The following is a 16,050-nucleotide window of genomic DNA, read 5'->3' as shown; positions in this document are numbered from 1 at the left end:
TGCCTACTGTGCTGTAGAATGATGCAAAGACAGAGCTCAGGCTGTTAACTCAACACATTACAAATCAAGCAGTGGGGACCCAATGAAAACAGCATCAAAGAGACCGGCTTTCATTAGGCTTGGGACGTGGGCTCTGGACATGCATTTTTCATGGCTGGAAAGTAGGACAGGCATCTATCTATCCTACCATATTTGGGGAGGCAATGACAAAATCTCAGGAGAAGAGGCAAAGCCCAGTGTGTTTTTGTCAGGGCTTTCTTTCTTGAGGAAGAAGGAGAGATGTTTGCAGGTCTGGGAAACATGGTGAGATTAGCCAAAGGAACAGCATGAAGCTCACCTTGCACCACCCTGCAGCCCATTACACCTTCCATAGCACATGGGACCTGGATGCCATGAAACACAAAGCATTCTCCATGACACACTCATACAGCAACCTCATGGTATGCTGGTACCATAAACCCAGGTATCATGAAATACAATACCCTCCATGGCACATTAGGACCTGGGTATCCTGCACCCAAAACACACTCCTTCCATGGCAGGTGCCACACCACCTGCACAGTTTCTGTGGCACATTGCTGTCACCTCCAATGACTTCACCTTGAGAGACTACAGTCCACACCTTCGATCTTCAGCAGTTTTGACTGGGAAGGGAGCCAGCAAGTCCAGAATTTGAAATGCCAAATAAACAAGACCAAGTGCCATTCTTCAAAGCTTGTTCTGCCAGGAACCAAATGGAACTGGGCACAAGCCTGGCACAGGCAAACCTGTTCTTAGCAGGATTCCAACCCAATTTTCACAGTTGGGTTTTATAAGAATTTCTAAACACTGGACCATTTCAATGACCTCAGCCTAAATCTCTCCAAGGTAAGAGCCTTTGCCAGTCATCACTGATAAAAATAAAAGCCATTTTCAAAAAAGAAAAACTGAATTAGGGAGCCATTCTGAACCCAGTGTTTCATCTCTTTCTAAATCGATCCAATAGAAAAGGAGTCGCTGAGAGCAAAGCCTAGTCCCATGTTTTATCTTTCGCTTTAAAACAACACAAAGTATTGATGTGTGGTGGACTCATTAATTCACGGGGATAACTCGAAGCAGCAGGCCACAGATATAAAGATAAATATACGATCCTGGTTTAAGTGATAGGTTTGGCTCCAACTGCCATTATTTCAGGTGGTGTCTGAGTTGAGGTACTGAGCAGGGAGTTTTCTGGACTGTGTTTGATTTTGCAACGTGACAGCGCCCCCTGGGCTTCAGCTGCATCTGCCTATAAACTGGCAGCCTGGTATTGTGGATGAAGGCTGTTTGCCTGTGTTTGCTGGGACTGACTCAATGCATCCGGCTTCGGGAAAGCATATGAAGCACAGCTGGAGGAGGACTGCACTTGATTTGTATTCTTGATTTAGAAGCTTTTGACTGAAGGCAAAAACCCAGCATTGCTCAAGCTGAGCTGCCTTGGCCTCTCAGCAGCAGAGCCAATCTTGGGGCAGGGACAGTCAGGTACTAAATAAATCTGAGAAGGAAACAGATAACTCCTCACCCAGCTTCCTCCCGAGTGGACACTGCAGCACACTTCCCCCTTAATTGCCCAGAGGGCTTCAGGCAAGCATGCTTCACTAAGATGCCAGTTTCTTAGGCCAGTTATGCTAAGTTGGATAGAATAAAGAACTATAAAGCCCTAGTGTGCTAAAGTGTCTGGTATGTGGTTTGTATACACTTGATGGTTCCATGCTTGGGATTTTTACCACATTCTGGAATCTTTCCATGATGGGGGCCATATCAAGGTGAGTCTGTTCTATGTTGAAGGACCTCGGGGTCCAGCAGAGCTATAAAAGGTCCCCTTCCCACTAGGAGGACAGTGGGTGTTGAAGAGCTGGCTGTGAGTGCTGACTGGATCAGCTGAGATACCAGGGAGGGGACTTGAGCATTCTGAGGCTACGGTCAGTACCGTAGACTCATTTTCTTCTAATCCCCATTTTCTATCTCATCAGTAGGAGGCTGGCCAGGCAGGCTTTGGGATGGCTTTCTGTGAAACTGAAGAGGAGGTTCAGGGATATTCTCAGGGCCTATGTACTTCCTTCATCTTCCAAGAGCCTTTGAAGGTTACCAGGCCAAGGTCAGTACTGGCTAAACCCTCTTGTCTTCCAAGTCAGCTGAGTGCACAGTTGGAAACCTCAGCTGCTGGTACAGTTGGAGCTGTAGAGATGCCTGGTGCCATATGCTGTTGACAGGTGGTGGCTTCCCGGGCATGCCAGGGGCTCCTGACTCCCAGAGGGACTGGCCTATGCTGAGTGCATTACCTTACAGTAGGGAGAGAAAGCTATTGGCAGAAGAGATACAGCCAGCCATGATGAGCTCTTCTAAGGGAAGCAGCTGTTGCTTGAAAATATGAGCGAGGAGAGGTTCATTCTGCCAGCAGGCAAGGGGTGGAAGCTATAAGCAGAAGACCCCTGGGGCAAGGATGGGCTGGTTTAAATAAGCAGAGAAACAATTTCTCTGTATAACAGGAAAACCTCCTAGCAATTTCCACTATTTATTGCCTCTTCCAGTCAAGAAAGAGTTACTGGATTCATTACAGTCCTGCGTAGTGAGACAAACTACACGATAAGAAGTTAAGAAAGGAAGGGTGTTTTTTAGCTCACAGTTCAAGGTTACACCGTGGACAGTAACACATGGTAGTAAGAGTGTGAGGGACCTGGTCACACTGCATTCTCAGTGAAGAAGCAGGGAGAGAGAGATGGTGATGCTCAGGGCATTTAACCCCTGTCATTCAGTCCAGGACCTCAACCTAGGGAATGGTGCCACCCACACTTAGGGTGGGTATTCTCATCTCAATCAACTCAATCTACAAAGTCCCTAAATTCCTGTCTCTTAAGTGATTCTACGTCTTAACAAGTTGACAGTCGGGATAACCCTCACACCTGCCTAAGACATCTGGTAAAATGGTCAAAAAGAGAACATGTTGGTTCTGGGAACATTCAGCATGGCCGCTGAGAAGACTGGTTTCTGCTTTCTTCCACCCTAAGTTGTGGGAAAAACTTGTGGGTTCCATCGGCGGGGACAAAATCGCGTGTCAGTCCGGCGGTGGGGTCCCCAGTGGGCTTTCCACACTGCTGGCAGAGGGTCCCACATTCATGCAGCAGTTGGTCGGGCGGCTGCGTAGGGAAGGTTCAGGGGTCCAAAGGCTGGGGACCTGGCAGCAGGCCCAGGAGACACGTGGAGTCCAGGATTTTTCCAAAGCTTTTATTGTTCATGGTGTGGTGAATGGGTCCAGATGATTCACGCCCCCCAAAAAGCCAGGGGAAGGCTGGCTTAAATAGGGAGGAGGGAAAGGGGGAGGGAATAACTTAATTAGCTATGCTCCCTGGCCTTTAGATAACTCATTAATATGTAAATCTCTCCAGGTGGAGGCTTGTTAGTCAAGCCCTCTACCTGTGACTGAACTGGGAAGGTAAAATGGAGTTTAGACCAGGCCCTGCGTTCTGGGTTCTGGGGGCATGGCCAAAGACCTGCCATCTCCGGGTCCCCAGGCCAACTAAGAACCAGGATACCCTTCCACGGCCCAACACTAGGTTTTCAAAAAAGGTCAGCTGGGTAAGGATAGACTGCAGCATGACTCCTGACTTGTATAAGAGATAGCTCACGTCCCCATGAAAGGAGTGTATTTTGGAAGTCACCTAAACTATCTCTGACTTTCTCATTCTTGTAAAATGAGATAGAAAATGCCCTCACTATTGAGAAATCAGTATTGGGAGAAAACACCAGAGAAAACATAAAGATCTTTACTGCTTAGCTCTCAGTGCTTTGAAGTTTTTAGTAATGAAACAGAGGTTGGCATAAGCTCAGAAATCTGGATTTTTTTCTGAACATATAGGGAGAAGGTATGACCCAGATACACTGTATCAGGGTACACTGGTCATATGGCATGTTATACCTGAGTTTGCTACCCAAGGGAATAGGGCTGGAGGAATGACTGTCCATGTCCAGCCTGGTCATACTGTGACTATTATCACTCCTCATGAATTAGATGCTCCCAAGGTGTGAGGCCATAAAGGTAAGGCCAGCAGAATGGGAAAGATCATTAAGACCCTACTGGGATTGGTACCTAGGGAGCCACTGGCCAGCGTTCCCCATGCCAGAGGAACACATATTTTGGCTTTAGCTATAAAGAACAAAGCAGCACTGGCCAAGAAAGTAAGCTACAAGCACTATGCAAGACAATCTAACTACAGACATGACAAGACATAACACTAAGTATGTGTGTCTCCTATACAAAACAGGAGTAATATACATCACTATTGTCTCATGGGCATTTTTATAAATCTGCTAATACTACATTTGCTTTCTTGTTCATCTGTGTATGTGTGTATGTGTGAATATGTATGGTTCTTTCTTGCCATGATTCTGTCCCTCCTGTCTATTCTGAGGAACAGTATGCAATTATCTCCATCCAGCTTCTCTCACACAAAATGCATGCCCCCACTTCTTGAAGAGCCTGTGGGCATGATCACCTCTGGGGCTTCAGAACTACCTTTTCCATTGTGAAGTAAAAGATGACAAACATGATCACTTTAAGGTGGATAATAATGAAAATGAGTACTCATTACCTTTAATAACAGTCATTTTAGGGACTGGGGCAATGCATTGCAAAGGCCGTTCAATTAAAGTAACACTGGCAACTGTGGAAATGTCTGTGCAACTAGCAGTTTCCATTGGGAACTTTAAAATGCCATTCCCTGTGGTGTTAAGATTGGACTGTGGCTTGGTACCTGTGCACATTCGTGGACAGCACCTAGTGGCTGTAGAGTCAGGAGGTAAAGTGAAGAGTAGGGAAGGTATGTCTGGGAAATGATCTGCCCTGAAATACAGCTTTTATCTCCTCAGGCAAAGAAATGAGATGAAAGACACACACAACCTGTGTGAATGAATACATGGCTTGTGCTGAGCTCAGAGTGTTTCCTTCTCTGTTCCATTATCCCTAGGACTAGGCCCAGAAGCTTCTGGCCTCCATACACCCTAATCTCACAAGCTCACTGATTCAATCTGGCTTCTCATTTTCACATGGCTTCTGAATGAATTGCTCTGCTTGGCCTCATACTAACTTTAGCACTATGTTCTAATCTTCAGGCTCTTCATTCTCTGGTTCACTCTGTCTTCTTTCACCTGTGTCTAGTTCTGTAATCCATCTCTGTAAAACTGTCCTGATAAAAGTGCCTTACACACAGACCATACCACCTCACCCCCTTTTTTTCCTCTTTCTCACTGCTCTTAAGTAGCCTGTTGTTCATGTGAGTTCTGTTCTCATGTGAGTTGGGCATATCACTTTAAGAATGGACATCACTTACAAACATGGGTGGTTCCTACCACAAACTAACCTTCATTGTTAAGGATTAAAGGTGTATACAAAAGGAGTATCTGTATTCCAGCTAGATCATAATGTAATCCATTCTGACCGGATTATTGGACGTGATCCCTTGCCAGAGCAGCCATGTTGCTGGAATAATTCCTTGGCAGGAAATGGTAACAAGGTTCCACAGAAAAAGTAAGACTTGCTGCTATGGCTGTTGTTGCTGGATAATGAGGAAACAGAAGAAAATGCTTCAATGAAGAAACCTGTCTGAGATACTCAAGCCAAGAGTGCACAAACATCAAACCAGAACAGACAACACTTAAAACCATCAACATCAAGGTCAAAAATGTTAGGAACCTTTAAAACACAGAGAAAACAAAAACAAAACACCTAAAACAACTTAAGGCCCCAAAGGACATTAAGGCAAGATGCAAACAAGTATAGAAAGGGTGGTTCTCTTTCCAGAGTGGATGCCAAGTACATCCATCCCGAAGAATTGCTTTCAGATGACAGACCATGAGGCTACTCAAGATCTCTAGGACTGGAGGAAGTCTCTTTAAGAAAATGGTTTGAACAGACTGAAGCATTCCATCATTATTATAACATTTGATATCTGGCTGTCCTTTCTGTAATGCAAAGTGTTTGACAACTATTGTCCATGTTCCATTGTCCAGGATGTGCCTTCTCAAATTCCTGTTTAATATATTGTTTGAGACAGGGTTTCTCTGTGCAGCTCAGGCTGGTCTGGAACTTGCTCTATAGACCATGTTGGTCTTGAACTCAAAGATCCACCGGTTTCTGCTTTCTGAGTGTTGGGATTAAAGGTGTGCACTACCACTGCCTGGTGCCTGTTTAATATTTAATGTTGGAATTCCACCCTATATTTGATTCAAAATATATATGAGTGTTATGACAGGACACAGTAAGAGTGGTGGTCAGACCTGGAAATTATGAGGAGAAAAAATAAGAAAGGAAGGAAGAAAGGAAAGAAGGAAGGAAGGAAAAGAAAAGGAGAAGGAAGAAGTGTTGGGATCCGACTTTTAGCAGAAAGCGGCTAGAAAGCATGCTATCCACATGCTATCCACGCCATACATGCTTGCAAGGCACACAGTGCACGTGCTATCCATGCCTGTAAGGCTTACATCATATCCACGCGCCTACAAGGCACGTGGCAAAAGTGTATAAATATCCCAGATTTCCCTTCAATAAATGAGACTTGATCAGAACCTCTGTCTTGTCTTCATTCCTTGCGTCTCTTCCCCTTATCCCCACTCTCTCTCTCTCTCTAGACCCTGACCTGAAGACCAGAGTGGCAGTTTGAAGCCAGGCAGTAGTGGCATACAACTTTAATCCCAGCCTTTGAAAGGCCAAGCCAGGCAGAGCGGAGCAGGCCACAACATTTTTGTTATAGTAACTATTCAGGCATTGTTAAGTCTTTTGTCTCAAACCAGGTAGAGTGGAGCCGGCTGCAACATTTTTAGCGCTCAATGAGAGGCAGAGGGAATGAGAGACCCAGTTAGGACTTAGAAGGATCTGCTGATTGCCGCAGGAATCTGCCACGTCAAGAAAGGTATAATGAAAATGGGGCAAGAAATAAATCAGCCTGAACTTAACTCTCTGTTTTTGTTTTGTTGTTTGCTGCTCAAGTGTGTTAATTGCCTGCTTTTGTTTTGTTCTTTGAATGCTGTCTTTCATGTTCAAAATAAAATGAAATGTATATATCCGAAATTAGAATCCAAAAAACAACCAAAGGTTGATGACAATTTGTCAGAGCCAGATTGTGCCAACCTAGAGGAAGAGGCAGTTAAATATTATGACCATGAAAGGCCCTCTCCCAGTGCACCTCCACTTCCAGAGGCTCCCATTGTGGAGACAGTGGTTGTAGATTCCAGAATAAACAACTAATAGAGTTAGAAAAAGAATATCAGGACTTAAGTTCAGCTACAAAAATTAAGGACAGGGAAGAGGTCTCAAGAGGCCAACTGCGAAAATCCCCCGACTCCTGCGTTCCTCAACCCAGAGTCCAAAGGCAGCCCCTATCCTCTAGCTTTAGTTCAGCTACAGATCAGCCAGAGGAGGGAGAAGCTGAGGCTTTTCCTGTATCAGAGACCAGAGATGCTCAAGGGGTTGCTTTGGAGACATCACACAGGGTTTAATTTTCAAATTATTAAAGAATTAAAAAATGCAGTATCTCAATACGGTGCAACGGCTCCCTTTACTCTTGCAATTTTAGAGTCTGCTGCAGAGGAGTGGCTGACTCCTAGTGATTGGAATATGTTAGTGAGAGCAGTTCTTAGTGGTGGAGACTATCTTATTTGGAAATCAGAGTATCATGAGAATTGTAAAGAGACAGCTAGGAGAAACATTCAGGCAGGCAATGGTTGGTCCTTTGATGCCTTAGTAGGAGAAGGGCAATTTGCTTCTAGTGATAACCAGATGCAATATGATCCAGGTTTATATGCTCAAAATCAAAATGCAGCCATGAAGGCTTGGCGTAAACTCCTGGTAAAGGGAGATCCTGGTGCATCTTTAACAACAGTCAGGCAAGGGCCTGATGAACGATTTTCTGACTTTGTTCATCGATTAATGACAACAGCAGGGAGGATTTTTGGTAATGCAGAGGCAGGTGTAGACTATGTGAAACAACTTGCATATGGAAATGCCAATTCTGCCTGCCAAGCGGCCATTAGACCCTGTAGGAAAAAGACAGGTCTTACAGGGTATATCAGACTCTGTTCTGACATAGGTCCCTCCTACCAACAGGGCTTAGCTATGGCAGCTGCCATGCAAGGACAATCAGTAAGAGAATTTTTGGCAAGAAGAGATAAAAAGGCCTGTTTTAAATGTGGCAAGCCTAGACCCTTTGCAAGAGATTGCAAGGCAGAAAATGAGTTAACCCAGAGACAGCCCAGCAAACAGCCTGGCCTCTGCCCACATTGTAAACATGGAAGGCATTGGGCTAGTGAATGTAGGTCCAAAAGAGATGCACAAGGAAACACCCTTTCCCATAATCAGGGAAACGGGAACAGGGGCCAGCTCCAGGTCCCAACCCAATGCAAACCAAAACAGGTTTATGGAGCAGTCAGTGTCATACCAGCAAACACCAATCCCTTTCTGAACTTAGTCGAGCACACCAGGAAGTGCAGGACTGGACCTCAGTTCTGTCACCCACACAGTATTAACCCCAGAAATAGGAGCTCAGGCCTTACCCACTGGAGTGTTTGGACCTCTCTATCCAAATGTCTTTGGCCTGATAGTGGGAAGAAGCAGTGCTACTATGCAGGGACTACAAATTTTTCCTGGAGTTATAGACAATGATTATCAAGGTGAGATTAATGGCCCAGGCAATTCAGAATATAGTCACTATTCCTACAGGAAGGAGGATAGCTCAACTAATGTTACTTCCATTGTTCCCTACTAATCACAAATATAAGAATCCTAAAAGAGGGATCAAGGCTTTGGTTCCTCTGATGCATACTGGGTACAGCCTATAGTTAAACAAAAACCTATGATGACACTATGGCTGGATGGAAAGGCAGTCCAAGGCTTGGTTAACACAGGAGCTGATGTGACTATCCTAAAACAAAGTGATTGGCCTGCTACCTGGCCTCTGACCCCAACCTTAACCAACTTAAGGGGTATTGGCCAAAGTCAAAACCCACAACAAAGCTCTTAAGTGCTGAAGTGGAAAGATAAAGAAAGAAATACAGGAAATATACAACCCTATGTCATCTCAGGCCTTCCCATTAATCTATGGGGCCGAGATCTGTTATCCCAGTTGGGATTGATTATGTGTAGCCCTAAGGAAGTGATTACAGCTCAAATGATAAACTCTGGATTTTCCCCAGGGAAAGGATTAGGAAAAAGTGAAGAAGGGATCACTCATCCTATTGAGGTTTATGGTAACAATGGAAGAAGAGGCTTGGGATATTTTTGATGGGGGCTACTGATTCAGCTGCACCCCTAGGGCATTGTGCAGATCCCATCACCTGGGAGGGGTACTTGCCTGTCTGGGTGGATCAGTGGTCCCTAACCACCGAAAAATTACAAGCTGCCCAGTTGCTAGTGCAGGAGCAATTACAGGCAGGACAATTAGAAGAGAGTAACTCTCCCTGAAATACCCCAATATTTGTCATTAGGAAAAAGTCAGGAAAGTGGAGATTGTGGCAAGACTTGAGGGCTGTTAACGTGACCATGATTAGGATGAAAGATTGGGAATACTACATAAAATGGGTATTCCATATAATCCATAGGGCCAAGGTATGGTAGAAAGGGCACATCAAACCATTAAATGTCAATTTGAAAAAATTTTAGAAAGGGGAATGGTATCCTACCAAGGGATCCCCCCAGAAATATTCTTCATCACACACTTTTTATTTTAAAATTTTAAACTTTGGATTCTGAAGGAAAACCTGCTGCAGATAGATTCTGGCATCCTGATACCAAAAAGAATTTTGCAACAGTTCTCTGGAAAGACCCATTAACTGGAACCTGGAATGGGCCAGATCCAGTGCTTATCTGGGGAAGAGGTTCTGTTTGCATATATTTCCAAACTGCAAATGCTGCCCGTTGGCTGCCAGAGAGACTGATTAAACAAATAGACAACAATAACAAATCCAGGGAGGAGAAACCCCCTGAGAAGCATATTTTTTCTTTGCAGGAAATATGAAGGAAACATGAAGATGCTTCACAATTGCCTTCAAACTGGAACAGATCAGTGAGTAAACCTGACTTGGGAAGTTCTCAATGCTGAAGGAGACATCACCACCTGAATCTACAGGGTGGCTCTATTGGACTCTTGATTCTCTGACTTATTATTTATTGGGGTACATTGTTTAAACCCACTACCACAGTTGTTATAGTTGGTTTTGGGGTTTATGCTGTTCAACAGACTGATGGCTTTTGTACGGCAACAGATAGATGCTATTCAAATTAAACCCATACAGGTCCATTATTACAGGCTGGAAGTAGGGGACTCTGAAACCTCTGTCATCAAGACTGATGAGAATTAACCCCTAACTTACACGCTAAGCCAGATAGTCAATGACGGGTAAGAGGACATATTGAGACCCTTGCCTCTAAAAGAAGCTTAGAGGCTGAGGTCCTTTGTTCCAACCTAAGACAGGCATGGTGTCCATAAGTTTTCCCAGCCTTCCCTTTTGAAAAAATAATTAAAAAGGGGGACCTGTTCGGAGCCGACTTTTAGCAGAAAGTAGCTAGAAAGCAGCTATCTACATGCTATCCATGCCATACATGCCTGCAAGGCGCACGTGGTATCTACACCTGCAAAGTGCATGGTGCACATGCTATCCATGCCTGTAAGGCTTACGTCATATCCACGCGCCTACAAGGCACGTGGCAAAAGTGTATAAATATCCCAGATTTCCCTTCCATTAATGAGACTTGATCAGAACCTCTGTCTTATCTCCATTCCTTGCATCTCTTCCCCTTATCCCCACTCTCTCTCTCTCTCTCTCTCTCTCTCTCTCTCTCTCTCTCTCTAGACCCTGATCCGAAGACCAGAGTGGCAGTTTGAAGCCAGGCAGTGGTGGCATACGCCTTTAATCCCAGTCTTTGAAAGGCCAAACCAGGCAGAGCAGAGCAGGCCGCAACATTTTTGTTATAGTAACTATTCAGGCATTGTTAAGTCTTTTATCTCAAGCCAGGTAGAGCAGAGCCTGCTGCAATAAAGAAGAAATAAAAAAGAAATATTTCAAGCTCTGGATATAGGTAACTACAAGCCATGGATGTTAGAGCAACCAACTTATCTTTCAAGATGGATGGAAAAATAGAACTAAGAATTTTTTAAAGACAAAACCTATTAAGGCAGTTAATATGTTTTTATGGTAGGACAAGAGACAAGAAAAGAGAAGTAATTGTGGGGTTCCTGGTTGCTCCTCTATGGACCTTTAACAAGAGGGAACATGAGTCCCATCACAGACTCTGAACCATTCCCTGGGTTGCTTGATATGGTAGTTTGAATACGTGTAGCCATGGAAAGGTTGCCCTAGTAGGAGGTGTTGCCTTTTTGGAGTAGGTGTGGTCTTATTGGAGGAAGTATGCCACTGTGGGAGTGGGCTCTGAGGTCCCATGCTCAAGTTCCCCCCATTGTGAAGATAGCCTCCTCCTGGCTGCCTTCAGAAGACAGCCTCCTCCCGTTTGATCAGAAGATCAAGATGTAGAGCTCTCAGCTCCTTCTCCAGTATCATGTCTGCCTGGATGCTGTCATGTTTCCTGCCATGATGATAATGGATTGAACCTCTGAAACTGTAAGCCAGCCCCCAAAATGGGAAGAATTCCATCTATATGTGACATTTACAGACATGGTTTTGTTCTTACTTCATAGGCAATGTGGTGTAACAACTTGTATGTGGTGATTTTTATATTGCATTTAGATACTATGAGCAAACTAGAGATAGCTTATAAGAATGCACACAGCAACCATTTAAATGGAATTAATATAGTATTTGGAATATTCAGTAATATAGAGATAATACCAAATGCTTGAGGGCACAAATAAGAAACATACAAAAACAAGGCCATGTTCCAGAAGGGACTGGGTACCTAGGGGATGATGACATCATTTCCCATAGATAGAGGGGTGACTACAATTCTAGTTCTCATGGCAGTCCATAAAGGAAGGGTCTTGTGTTCTGGATCTCTAGTGGGAAACTGGGGTGCTGGGAGGTTTAATAACAAAGGCATAATCCCAGAAGCTGTTAAAGCAGGGCTGAGGTTGTCCTGCCATGAGCATCAGGAGCCTTCCTCGGTGCCTGGTGGCTGGTTATGCAAGTGTTCGCTTTGGCAGGGAAGGGACTACTGTTGACCGCCTTTGTGATTTCAAAGGTAGCTCGATATAGCACATGAGCTCACTTGTGGGCACTCAGAAAGATTTTGGGATGTTTCACAGATAGCAGAGGCCAGGCTAAGATCTACTTCTGCAGCCAGCCACTTAACTTCCTTTCTTGCTGTACTGAGCTCCATCAGCTCCAGTGTGCTAGGTCCACCCAGCAGGATGCACCTGCTGTCAGTCACCGCCTATTCTCATCAGTCTCTTCCATCACGGGGCCAGGAATGTTGTCAAAGCTCCCATCTTCAGTGTGACCCTTCCACCTACCAGGACCTTCAACAATGACCACTAGTCAGGCTTCTAATTGCCAGTTGCTCCCTTCTAGCCTGTAGCTGCTAGTTGTCCATCCAGGAGAAGCCCAACCCCTGAGCCCAGGAACCACACTGCCTGCCAGATCCCACTGAGACCAGGCAGGTGGGGGTCTAGTAGGTCATGAGCATGAAGTGGACTGGGCAAGTGGGGTACGGTAAGCAGTAGTAAAGAGTGTCCATCTGGCTTCCACCAGAGCCAGCTTCTGTATCATGGCGGCTACCCACCACTCCTCAAAAACACACAGTAAGAGGGTAAAATGAGGTCCACTTCTCTCCCTATGCTAATGGTGATGCCTGGCTTCCTTCCTGTAGTGCTGCCTTCAGCTCCCCTCCTGAAATCCTTCCTTACCCCTTTCTAGCCTCTCCCAACCCCCAAACCTAATTTTTTTAAAGATTACTTTTTAAATGTGTAAGTGCATGCATGGGTGCTTGCATGCTTGTGTGTTGCATACATAGGTTCCCACAGTCAAAAAGGCCAAATGGGATGGTAAGCTGGAGTCCCAGGTAATGGTGAGCCACCCAACATCTCCAGTGTGCAAGAGCAGCGATGCTTCTCAGCTGCTGAGGCATCTCTCCAGCACACTATTCTTGATGAAGGATGTGGTTACTGCCTTCCTCTATGTCTTTTCTCCCCAAATAGCATCCTTCCACATTCATAACAGTTAGATGCTGGTCTGGCCCCAAGGACTAACCATGAGATACTTGGTTGAGGAAAACCTGGTGAGTGGATCTAGCCAGTCCACTAAAACCTTTGCACAGAGCCTGAGGAAAGCCCTTGAACAGATCTAAGCTGTCCCCTAAAGCCCTTGCATAGGAGCTACCAACTTCTCAGTCAGCCCAGACATTATTCTAGATAATCCCATATGGAACAGAACTGTATCAAAGACTAAGTTACTTAGGAATTATGATTTTAAAATATCAAAGACAAAACCTAAACAATATAGCCTTTCCTGCCCATCCCAGCTTTGTCTGTTAGACATCAAAGACCTGGAAAGGAATTTGTATTGTGTTTGATACTGATTTTCATGGGATCAGATTATTATTTTAGGTTTTACACTATACGCCCTTTTGAAACTATGAATATAAAGAAAAGACAGAAGGTAACCTCATCTCGTAACAAACCAGACCACTGCACTTCTTTAAAACTATTAGCAACCATCACTGGCACTACATATGCAGGGAGCTGGCTTGAGAGAAACATGCCCCGTAAATGTATGACTCCTCTCACTACAGCACATCATTTGCCCAAGGTCAGAACTTGCAAAACGTCTCCATGTCAACCATGGTCATGTGATTCCAAAAAGCTGTGGGTGGAAGTCTTGATAACCTTACAGAGGAGAAAAGATATGTTTTCAGATGGGGTAGGGGCACTTCAAGCTGTGTGTGCAGATGTTCTTCTAAAAAAAACAACTCAGAGTATGAAGAAATATAACTTATCATCGTTTCCTATGAACCGAAAGTGCAGGGTACTGGGGAGAAGGTTCAGTCTGTGGATTATTTACCACACAAGCATGAAGACCCAAGTTTGATCTGCAGAACCTAAGAAAGCCTTGGCTATGGTGTGCATCTCGACCCCCAGTGATGGGAGTTGGAGACAGGAAGATCCCTGTAGCTCACTAATCAGAGAGCCTGGCGGAAACAGTGATGTTTAGGCTCAGTGAGAGACCCCAAAATTAGGCAGAACATAAAAGCAAACTGGGCACACATGTGGGTATGCACATGGGCACACACACTCACACACATAGCCATAAGCACAGAAAACTCGCCAACACAGCCACACTCTGGCAGCAGCTCCTCCCCATGGCTCTTGTCAGTTCCCAGAGCTCTTTGCCTCCTTCAGGTATTAACTGTCAAAACCCCAACAGGTCTCCACTATCTTATCCACCTACCTCTAAGATTCTTCACATAGCAGTAACAAGCTAGCAACTGTGAGTCCTTGTCCAGTGTCCCCAGGTGTCCTCCAGTGAGCCCTGCAGGTGGCAGGTGCTTCTCACTGTGGAGGGTAATTAAAGGTGGGTGGAATTACCCCCTGATGATAGAAAGTAGCTCCAAGAGCAAATGTTCACCACCAATGCAACAATCTGAACCAGAGTGGGTCTAAGAAGGCACCAAAATGGCAATAAGAGAAGATTGTTACAAAAGTCCAGATACTGGTGGCATGGGCTACCATATTCAGGGCCCAGGATTGCCAGAGGCATCAATGAGATTCCTTGTCAAAGTGTGGTCATTGGCATCAGTGCCCCACATCTCCACCTCTGTGCTCCTTTAACCTGTCATCCACATGGCACTGTAGTTTCTTCCACAAAGGGATGGGCAATGCTGCCCAGGTCCTCAGCCACTTGACTTGCTTGAGTCAGTATGAGGGGATGGGACCACATGCTTGTTCTGAGTGCAAGTCTCAAGAGACCTTTGTATGTATTCACTTGCTGTCTTGAGCTTTTGCAGCGGCCTTATAAAGACCGTAGCTCCTAGATTCAAGAGGAAGGGGAGGGGAGATATACACCAGTGGGGCAGCTGAGGTACCCTGTCACATTCTGCCTAGAACAGGCCACTAACAAGCTGTCCAATAAGCTGGCCCATGAGGAAGCATGGCCAATGACAGGCTAGCTTAGGTCTGTGACCATCACAGATAATGGGTTTATGGTGTCAAACTACTGAGCAACAGAGGTGTCTGCAGGACAGTGTAGGCACCCAGCAGGCAGCCTACAGAGAATCCCAGCATGCCGTCAGAAGCTTATCAGAAGCTCTCAGCTTTTATTAAGTATTAATTGATTTTGAGCATGGCTAAACTGATGTAATACCATTTTCTCTGTTAAAAAATTCATCTTTGTTCAAAACATTCATACCCAAGGGCTTAATTTCCTTCTTTAAATCTTGTTATCTGGGACTTGCACACTTAGCAAAGATCTGTAAGCTCTCCACAGTCCTCTGGATGCTGTCCCTGGGCCTGGGCTGTGTCTTTGGGAGTGCTAGACTCCCAGTGCTCATTACTGAGCAGAAGCGCACCAAGTGTTAACAGCACCTTCCCCTGCTCCTTCTGTGTCACCTTCAAAGGTCTCAGAGGTCAAACAATCCTTGTTCTAGATTTTTGAGGAGGGTTCTGAGGAACCACGCTCCATTCTCTCTTCTCTTTCCTTTCTTCTTTCTTCCCTAAAAGTCTTGGTTTACCTTGAACTCAAGCCCCTGATCCATATCACACAGGGTGGCTACCCTGACATTTTGAGAAGAGGAAGATGGTTACAGATGTCTGCAGTATGGGGAGGTACACTGAGCATTCCCTCACAGATAAAATATCTCATCATCGAAGTCCCTTCTTGGAAACAGTGCATTTATCGGATTTCATTGCTTTAGAGAAGTGCTTGAGGCTGACCACTTCATAAAGATGTCTGTTTAGCTCTCAGTTTGGGAGGATAGACTCCAAATTAAGGCAGCCCCAATGGTCCAGCCTGTGGCAAGAGCTCTCTTGCAGCACATACGGATGGAGAGCATCGTGAGAGCAATGTCTCTATGCAACGGGGAAATCACATGGAAAGACAGGA

The 16,050-nt window shown here is 45.1% G+C and overlaps 1 protein-coding gene and 1 pseudogene across 2 annotated transcripts in view; one reads left to right on the top strand and one right to left on the bottom strand.

The window, feature by feature from the left end:
• The window catches only part of Dpp6 (dipeptidyl peptidase like 6), an 859,276-nt gene that overhangs the window by 648,844 nt on the left and 194,382 nt on the right, over window positions 1–16,050 (bottom strand). The gene's annotated exons all lie outside the window — the stretch shown is intronic.
• The window catches only part of LOC117720540 (nucleophosmin-like), a 105,352-nt pseudogene continuing 93,512 nt past the window's right edge, over window positions 4,211–16,050 (top strand).

The sequence above is a fragment of the Arvicanthis niloticus genome, chromosome 15 (assembly GCF_011762505.2).
Source record: "Arvicanthis niloticus isolate mArvNil1 chromosome 15, mArvNil1.pat.X, whole genome shotgun sequence".
In the NCBI taxonomy this organism is placed as follows: domain Eukaryota; kingdom Metazoa; phylum Chordata; class Mammalia; order Rodentia; family Muridae; genus Arvicanthis; species Arvicanthis niloticus.
Note: the sequence above shows the minus strand (reverse complement) of the source record. Positions and strands in the feature narration are given on the sequence as shown.